The sequence below is a fragment of the Diadema setosum genome, chromosome 20 (assembly GCF_964275005.1).
Source record: "Diadema setosum chromosome 20, eeDiaSeto1, whole genome shotgun sequence".
NCBI classification, from domain to species: Eukaryota; Metazoa; Echinodermata; class Echinoidea; order Diadematoida; family Diadematidae; genus Diadema; species Diadema setosum.
Window position 1 is genome coordinate 14,640,641 of NC_092704.1, and position 9,222 is coordinate 14,649,862.

At 38.1% G+C, this 9,222-nt stretch overlaps 1 long non-coding RNA gene across 1 annotated transcript; it reads left to right on the forward strand.

Moving 5' to 3' along the window:
* Nucleotides 1-2,416: 2,416 nt before the first annotated feature.
* On the forward strand, nt 2,417-4,413 carry LOC140243704 (uncharacterized). Its single transcript, XR_011902245.1, has 3 exons — nt 2,417-2,527; nt 2,968-3,276; nt 4,330-4,413. It is a non-coding gene; the product is annotated as an uncharacterized lncRNA (long non-coding RNA).
* The last annotated feature ends 4,809 nt before the right edge of the window (nt 4,414-9,222 follow it).

Below are 9,222 nucleotides of genomic sequence, written 5' to 3' on the forward strand. Positions count from 1 at the left end.
CATTTAAAAAGATCCTCTATCAATCTTTTAGTGTGCACCAGGACCCCGTTGCTAGAAACTCGAATTGCGTTTAAACGCAACTTTGCGTTTAAACGCAAGTCCTTTCAGCAACAGACTTGCGTTCAAACGCAAAGTTGCAAGAGATTTGGAGGACTTGCGTTTGATTTTTGGAGTTGCGTTTGATTTTTGGAGTTGCGTTTAAACGCAAAGTTTCTAGCAACGGGGCCCAGATCGCACGATTTCACATCCAAAATATGTGTACATTGTAAAGGTACTGTATATAGAAAAATACTTTGAAAACAACTTATGCTTATGAATACGTGCCACTAGCAATATATGTATACAATCCCATTATGTACAATGTATAGTGTATATGTAAATGTACATGATAATACAGGAGCCAATAAATCAAATAAAAAAAAAATATCGCAGGTTACATTAAGTGACGTCCCTGGTTAAGATTAGCTTTCGTTTCGATTCGATTACCTACAATTCGGCTACGTTACTATCAGATTATATGATTAAGCCTACTTGTATTTCACTTCCGTGCGGTACGATGGACTGTGAGAAGAATAAACCTATCCATAGAACTAACATTTCTGAGCCGGACTCGTCTAAATGCTACTTCAACGAACATTAATTGTGAAGTAGCTTACTGTGAGCTTATACCACGACATTGAGCGCCAATAAATAAACTGTTGCAGAGAGATTTTTTGAAGCTATAATATAATTATGCCTAATGTAAATCTGTCCTGAGGAAATGGTCGTTGTTTCTTTTTTTTTTCCCGCCTTTTCCCGCAAATTTATCCATTCAGATTTACCAGATACCCCTTTGGATGTTGAGGTGTTGGATGATTTCACTACCGCAACCTCTCTAATGGTGACCTGGAAGCCGGGGTACTCCGGCGGGCAAGCACAGTCATTCACCGTAGAAATATGTCAGCTGATGGGGCTCACACACTGTGTGGTGTCCAATGTCAACACGCCAGGATTACAAATTAACCATCTACAGGCCTCATCCTTGTACAAGATTTCTGTATCTGGTCGCAATATTTATGGGAGCAGCAGTATCAGCGCGATTGTGCATGCATCCACTAAACGTAAGGCAGACTATTTCAGATACTATACAAAGCTATCTAGATTATTCATCACTTCAGTATCAATTGTGCTGCAGTCGCAGCATGGACGCTGCCAGTCGACGCATTGAAGTTACTATTGTACAGTCGTTATTGCCTATCAGTAATCGCAAAATGGAAACTGACAGAATTAAAGAAGTATACATAGTACAGAGTGTCCATCCAACGGGTTGCATCAACAATGTTTTGCCCACACTGTTAGAACAGCTTGACACGACTTCGCTGCATTATAATCCAACTCGCATTGCTCAGTGTTTGTTCAGACGAGCAATCTGTATTCAAAGAGCGCGTGATTACGAGCAACAATGAAAAAAGGCAATGTGGCCCTTTAAAGTTTTCAGTCTGTCGATCTTCACAGGAATAATTAGAGATTAAGGGACGTCGTGGCTAACAAGATTTAACAGGATTAAAAAAAAACACACACGTATTTTCGTCTTATCGTTTGTCTTCCTAGTATTTTGATCACCAACTATTTGTGTTTCTTTGCTTGCATCATTATCAAATCTTCAGGCATAACACGAATTTGAGAAACACTCTTTAATATACCATATCTTATTTGCAGTGACACAACTTTCTGTCCCCAAAACATTAAGTTTTACAAGAATTCTTTAGGATGATTGAAAATGTTGTTTTATTACACTCTGATTTGTTGTAAATACATTAAACTAAATACATTAAACCAGTGATGATAGAATTGAAAACAGTATAAGAAACAGACGATTGCCTGCATGATACACAAACCCAACAGACGAAAGGGGAAAAAAAAAGCAACCCGTAGGAGCCAACGAAAGTGCCGCCAATGATATAATCACTGTACATGTCAAGATAGTCCGGACATCGAAACATGGTGTGTATACACCATTAATGGCTGTTAAGTATCACTTTCAAAAAGCTCAATAGATGACTCATTGTACTTTGTTAATTAATGATGCCTTCTCAATAAACCATGACCCTGATATCGCAATGTACAGCTAAACCAAATCTACCTCAGCTCTCGTTGACTCGTAACCGTGAATACGTTAGGTATAAAATTCCACAAAGTCATTGACTGTATACTTAAAGGGAAAGTACCGACGATCGTACCAATTTTCGCATTATATAGTACGTAAATTGACATCTTCATGTGAAGATTTCTGGAATTCATTGTTGTCCGTAAGCAGAAAAAAAAAACCCAATACTGTGAAAACCCCAAAATAGATTGAACTTAATGTCATCACCCTCGTTCATTTTGAATTGTCATAAATGTTGAAAACATACTTATTCCTCATCCCAATCAATATAAACTCTGTAACCAGTATAACCAATTTATAGTTGTTCAAAATGTTAAAGTTTGAAAATCATTCTTAATAACTGTCACGATTTCGTTTCAGCTTATTCACCAAATGAATACGGTAAGTGTACACTCTATACGCAGAGCTATCCCATTTGTGTGTATGTGTGTGTTGTGTTGTGTGTTAATGTTAAGTGTGGTGGTATGTGATGGTGTATAATCATATGATTTTATGTGTGAGGGTCCGAATGGATGTGCGTGTGTGTGTGTATGTGTGTGTGTGTGTGTAATGGTGTATGTGTGCGTGGTGATGGTGGTTTGTGTGTGGTGAGTTTGAATGAAATAAAAATGAAAATGCTAAGTTTTGTTTCAGATTTTCTATCCCGCAGTGAAGGTGTATGTCAAGCTTTGTGTACCTCATAGGCTGATTTTTTATCTTTGATATTAAAGGCCAAAGTAAAGAATTGTAAATGGGAAAAACAAACTAATTGGCAATATCCGAAAATGATATTTAGTATTCTCAAATTACACATTCTGTTATTGTAAAACGAAACACTGCAGGCGTCCATGCGACCTACGACGATGTAGAGGGCGTCGTCACACTAAAAAAGTCGAGCGAGTCGTCAGTGACATTACCACCAAACGTCTGCTTCCGGTTCATATTCCAAGACTCTATGATGTCACAGGAAAGTGGACAAGAGCTTGAGGGACTTTGCTTTCGCGTGACTGACCGATACGGGCACAGGATCAAGTTGTCTCCCGACACAACGTGGGCGGATGCTCTCTTCGTGGCTTGCGAAAATGACACTAATTGTAGCGCGCCCTCTCAAGTTCAACTTGAAGCTGACACAAAAGGTGGCAGCTCAAGTGGTATGTTTTACAATACATGTATTTTGTTTTTGATAGTACTGTGCGTTTACTTTCGCAGCTATGAGATTAAATGCAAACCAAAAATTCAAGAATTAGACAATGAAATCGAATCGAATCGAATCGAATTGAGGTGCAGATAGCTTTTAAAGTCATTTGAGCGGACCTTACTGCTCACTGTGTTCATATCTGACGTAGAAAAACATGAAAACGGGAACAGGCATACTATTGTGAATTTCTTTTAACAACAAATGACATAAATAGACTTTTCTGGATTGCTAAAGATCTATCTAGTGCCCTCGGTTCTTCGAAGAAAAGGAATAATCATTATATATATATATATATATATATATATATATATATATATATCAAGAGTAAAAACTTAGGAATCAAATAAAAACACCGCAGGAGCCGTTTTGTTATTGTTGTTGTTGTTGTTGTTGTTGCCTTTACGATGTTCTTATTTGACTCCTAAGTTTTTACTCTTGATATCTATTTATTACACACCGACGCAGAACTTTCATATTTTGATTACTGTACGTAATTATATATACATGTTGATTTAACGTGTTATTGGCTCCATGAAGAATTGAAGAAACAAACTGGTAATGCCTTTTTGGCCAATTAAGAATTAGTATTTTCGACTCAAATTTTCCGCGTCCTACACCTTCATCAGAAGGCGTGGGACGCCGAAAATTTGAGTCGAATAAACTAATGCTTTATTTGCCAAAAATGCAATACCAGTTTGTTTCTTTATTTATATATAAAGAGAGAGAGCGAGAGAAATTGACGTATGCATAATGTTACATAATGTTTAAGTTTTATGACCAAAGATTGATTCTTAATTTTCAGATTCATTATGATACTTCGACGTGATGGAAATACATTTCTGCACTGTGCTCGAGGACCTCAAGTACGATTTCTAGGCATGTTAACCATTAAAATGATTTTTAATGATGTGTATAGACATTACTGAAGATCTAATTTGTCGTCGAAGAAGAGCTGAATGACTACCGAGATATTCAAATGGTATGCTGTGTTGTTTGTCTTTCGAAGCTCTTTCTGTCGTCGCTGTAACAAGTGTCATCGTGATCATAGGACTGATTGTCATCATTGTTCACCTCGTCAAAAAGTACAAAGGTAGGTTGACGACCTTTTACATGTTAATCTAGTAAGAGAGAGGGAGAGAGAGAGAGTGTGTGTGTGTGTGTGTGTGTGTGTGTTACAGTGGTTTTGTATATGCTAGACAATTTCCGTTACAGCTTCAGGATTGCTCAAACTTCGATTTAAAGCGTAAGTTTTTATGTCTTTATGAGGCCCCATCCATTTCAGTACTGTTCAAGCTTAAGCGCTCACGATGGTGGTCTCCTGCATGCAATTATCTCTGTTTTTTACTGAAAAAAAAAATACGTATCTTATTGCAAGTTTCTGTATATGTATACTGTTCATTATTGCTCATGTGTATCTATTTGTGTAATGCTATGTTCATTTTAAACCACTGTTATTCATTGTTTTTGTGCTTTTGAATTTTGTACTCAATTTGTATTTGATTGAATGCAGAGATAGATCAAATCAATCATTCAAATTATTCAATAAAAGGACAAAATCGTCACAGCTGTCCCATTACTTCAGGTGTATAGGATGCATTTGCATTCATTTTCCTACATTTTATCATGATGTTTGTAATCATGCCGTCCCCTGTACTACGAGGCAAAATACTCTGTCCTTTGGACAGGAAGTAAAACGGAGGTCCAGTGTGTGAGAGTGTCACAACATGCACGTGAAAGTTCCCACCTCATTTATTTATTGCAAAGACCAGTGTACTCCCGTTATAACGAAGTCCTCGGTCCTCAGTTTTCATTGGCTTTATTTCTTTATAACAGCTGAACAGCACAGTGTATAAAGATATATAGAAACTAGAAATGTCGCTATGGCATAATGCATGATTCTCCCAATAGGTGTATAGTACAATGTCTTCACAATGTGTGATGACAGCTTCACATCACTGGCAAAATATTGAAATGACAGGTTTGTCAGAAATATCTTGAATGTTCACTTTCCTTGAACTGGGTTTGCTGTAATAATGTCTAAGAGTGCAGTTCCATATTTGGGGAATTGGGGATTTTTAAGCTTGACTTCTGACTGACCCTTTTATAAGTTTATGCATTGAGTTATTCTCAAGGTATGAAGAAAGAGTATAATTACAGTACAAAATAGAATTTCTTTTTTTTTTTTGCCTTTAAACCTGGCCTTTGACCCTTAACCTTTGACCTTCTGGCTGGAAATTTCCCAGAGAATCTCCATTAGGTAATACATGTATATATTAAGTTTTAAAACTAGTAATGCAAGCATTGCATATACTAGTAAATGAGGGAAATTTTGAGGAGTTGACCTTGACCTTTGACCCCCTGACTATTGACCCATGACCCCTAAATTCCCTAGATAATCCCTGCCAGTCAGTACATGTGTATGTACCAAGTTCCATGAAAATACATCGAACCATTTGCGAGAAAAGTGAAATTGTAACATTTTCACCTAACTTTTGACCTTTTGACCTTTGACCTTATGACATGAAACTCTCTCTGGAAAATCTTTACGCAGTAGTACATATCTACACTAAATTTCAAGAAAATACCTTCGGGCATTGCATAGATATGGGGGAAATAGCAACATTTTTAGCATGTGACCTTGACCTTTTGACCTTTGACCTCTTGCCAATGTCACTAAAATCTACTCAACTAATTGCCCCATCATACATCATCCATGGACCAAGTTTGATGAAAGCTGCTTCATCCAGTTTTGAGTTATCACGTAAACAGATAAATTTTAGGATTTGACCTTGATCTTTGACCTTTGACCTCTGTCCGATTTCACTGAAAAACTAATCAAGTACTTGTCCCATCATACATCATCCTCGGACAAAGTTTGGTGAAATTTGCTCAATCCAATCTTGATTTATCGCGTAAACAAATACAATTTCGTGATTTGACCTTGACCTTTGACCTTTGGCTGATTTCACCCAAAATCTAATCAAGTAAGTGCCCCATCATACTTTATACTTGGACCAAGTTTGGTAAAATTCCAGTCAATATTACTCAAGTTATCGCGTAAACGAATGTGGACGGACGTACGGACGGGCGGACAACCCGAAAACATAATGCCTCCGGCACCACTTCGTGGCGGAGGCATAAAAATCATCTTGGGACCTGAATTTTCATTTCGTTGTAGCAAGAATTTCGTTATAACCGTGTTCGTTATAACGGTTGTGCATTGTATACGTGTCTGCGTAGTGAAATAATGACAATTGTGTTGTTTAGTGATCTTGATTTCCCCCTGCTCTTAGCCGCGTCAGGCCTTACAGTACGTAATCTCAGAGACCCGGTGAGATCCGAGCCGAAAGGAGATGGAGACAGAGCGAAAGGAATTGCCGGAGAACATGACTATGAGGTAAGCATTATCTCGATGATGTCCTCGCTGTTATTTTCCTACCACCGGCATGACTAGGGCCCGTTTCATAAAACTTGTCATCAGTGACAAGTTGTCATAGACGTGACAAGCTACTGAAATCCTTGCATCTGATTGACTGAGAGCAAATTTGTCATAGAAATGTGGCAGTTGTCACTGATAACAAGTTTTATGAAACGGGCCCCTGGTTATTTTATGTTCTTTTAAGTGTGATCATTCAGGCCAGTGTTCTTAGAGCTGTAGTCACATCAAAATGTGATTTTCACATGATCGACATTATATCTTACATTATATTATATCTGATTGACCCGATAAATTTTCTTTGCGATACTACATCGCTTAATATTGCACAACCAAAGGTACGTCTTATTACAATTTTGACGAGATAACAAAGCACACGACAAACAGGAAGCCACTTGTGTAACATCGGACGGCCATCAAATAAAACAATGATTCGCGATTGCATGGCACAAGTACAAATTTCCAAACTCTTTATACTTCATAAATAGTATGGCGTGTCAATAAACGGACAAGAAAGGCTAGGAGACGAGAAAAAAGGGGGAGATGAGTATTCAATTCCCAGAGTTTCTTTAGATTAGAAAGTTAGATACAACGTCTGTTGGAATTCAGAAGTTTCTGTTAGCTAAAGTTTGCTGCCTAGTCAAAGCTGTTCTTATAAAAACGTTGTTTTTGGTCTCTACCTCGAACTCAAATCGAACCTAGGTAACATTTTGGAAGGCAAAATTATTTGCTTAAGAACGGTCTCATATTCAAGTAATGTGCAGTTTAATGCCCGTCACTGTACAGGCATGCTAACCTGGAAACATTAAACTGCACATTACTTTAATGTGAGACAATTCTGAATCAAATAATTTTCACACAACAATAGATATATAATGTACTCTTAAATGAATCCCACAAGGATTGGAAAAAATCATCCCTCAGCATTCCCACTGATTCCCACTGATTGTTCAGTTACTCGCCATCCCCTTTAAATGTCGTGCAACTTCCTCATCTCTGTGTTGCAGGTGGCGTTATCCCAAGCCACTACTAGAGACGACAGTGTAAGTAATAGTCCGTGCTACGAGACTCAAATCGTGGTTACAAAGCGCCCAGGTCCTCTGGCAGAGAATTATGCAGACTCTACTAAGATGGATTTGGCTGTCTCAGGGAAGACTTCGGGGGACTCGAGAGTAGCGAAAGACAATATTTGCAACGAAAGTGGATATATCGAAATATTGACTTAGGCATGACATTTTATGCCCATCCCATCATTATGTCATTGGCCGATAGTAAAGAGAGCTTTTGCGAGTAAGTTCAAATTCAGCTCTGATTGTTATTAACCTGTGCGTCATTCGTGAGAGCATCTTAAGCATCGTTTGGCCGCCGATTGAGTATCTCAGACTTTAGCAGCAGCTTTGTGAGTGGTGGCAGAGTCTTTGTCAGGCCATAAAATACAAGTGTAGCCGGAAGATCTTGCGAAGGTCTATTTTACAATAATCTTCGTGTAGCCTTCCAGTGTGGTTCGGGTGTCATCGTGCTACCTTCTGTTGTCATCGTACATATTTTCTTCGGGTATTAACTGGCTTTTAATCTGGTTCGGGACCAACTCCTTGCCAAATTGAAAATTCAATATTCGTGTATCGCCATCTTTCTTGCCCCAATTTCTGGACAGTGTGACGTCATGCTACCCATGACGTAAGAGCGTGGACTGTTATGAATATTATGAACAATTACGTCATTGGTACTTTAACGTATTGGTCCTGTACTATAGGGGGTATAAAGGCAACATGATGCGGACTTGTTCACATTTCTGTTATAATTGGATAACGTTATCAAGAGAAGAACTGCTCTTATTCAAATTTGGTAATTGTATAAACTGTTCTGTTGAATATTTCTCAAGGGTGACAGATTCATTACAAGGTCATCAAACAGAGTTTGAATATTTTAAGGAGTTGTTAACCGAGTGTTTCCTCTTCATTTCATTAAGGACAATAATTCAGTCCGTAGACACAGGTAGACACCAAAATTGTGTGTCTAAACAATAAGTATTTATTTTACACTCTGTTCACTAGCGGATAGATTTAAATTTCAGGGTATTCTTGACAAATTGGGAAGTCAATGTCAGAAATTCAATGTCAGAAATTTTGATGTACCGATTTCAAAAGTCGATAAGCGTTTTGTTTTCAACGATTAAAGTAAAGCTCTTTTGAGTGTGTCTTGTTGGTTTTGTTATAATGTGAGAAGGAGTGTGTGGACATTATTTATCTAAACCAAAGAAATCAACTTCGCAATGGTAGAACCTCCTGCAGTGTCTCAACCGTGCAACAGTAGGGGCCTAGTTTAGGTAGTACGTTCTGTCCCTCCCAGGTCCTGACTGCCTCTATAGGCCTATTTAGGACATCGATTCTGGTAGGAAAGACATAATAGACAAGGATGATGTATACGGAACATGGATTCTAGGTCGCTGTTGTTGTTTTTAAT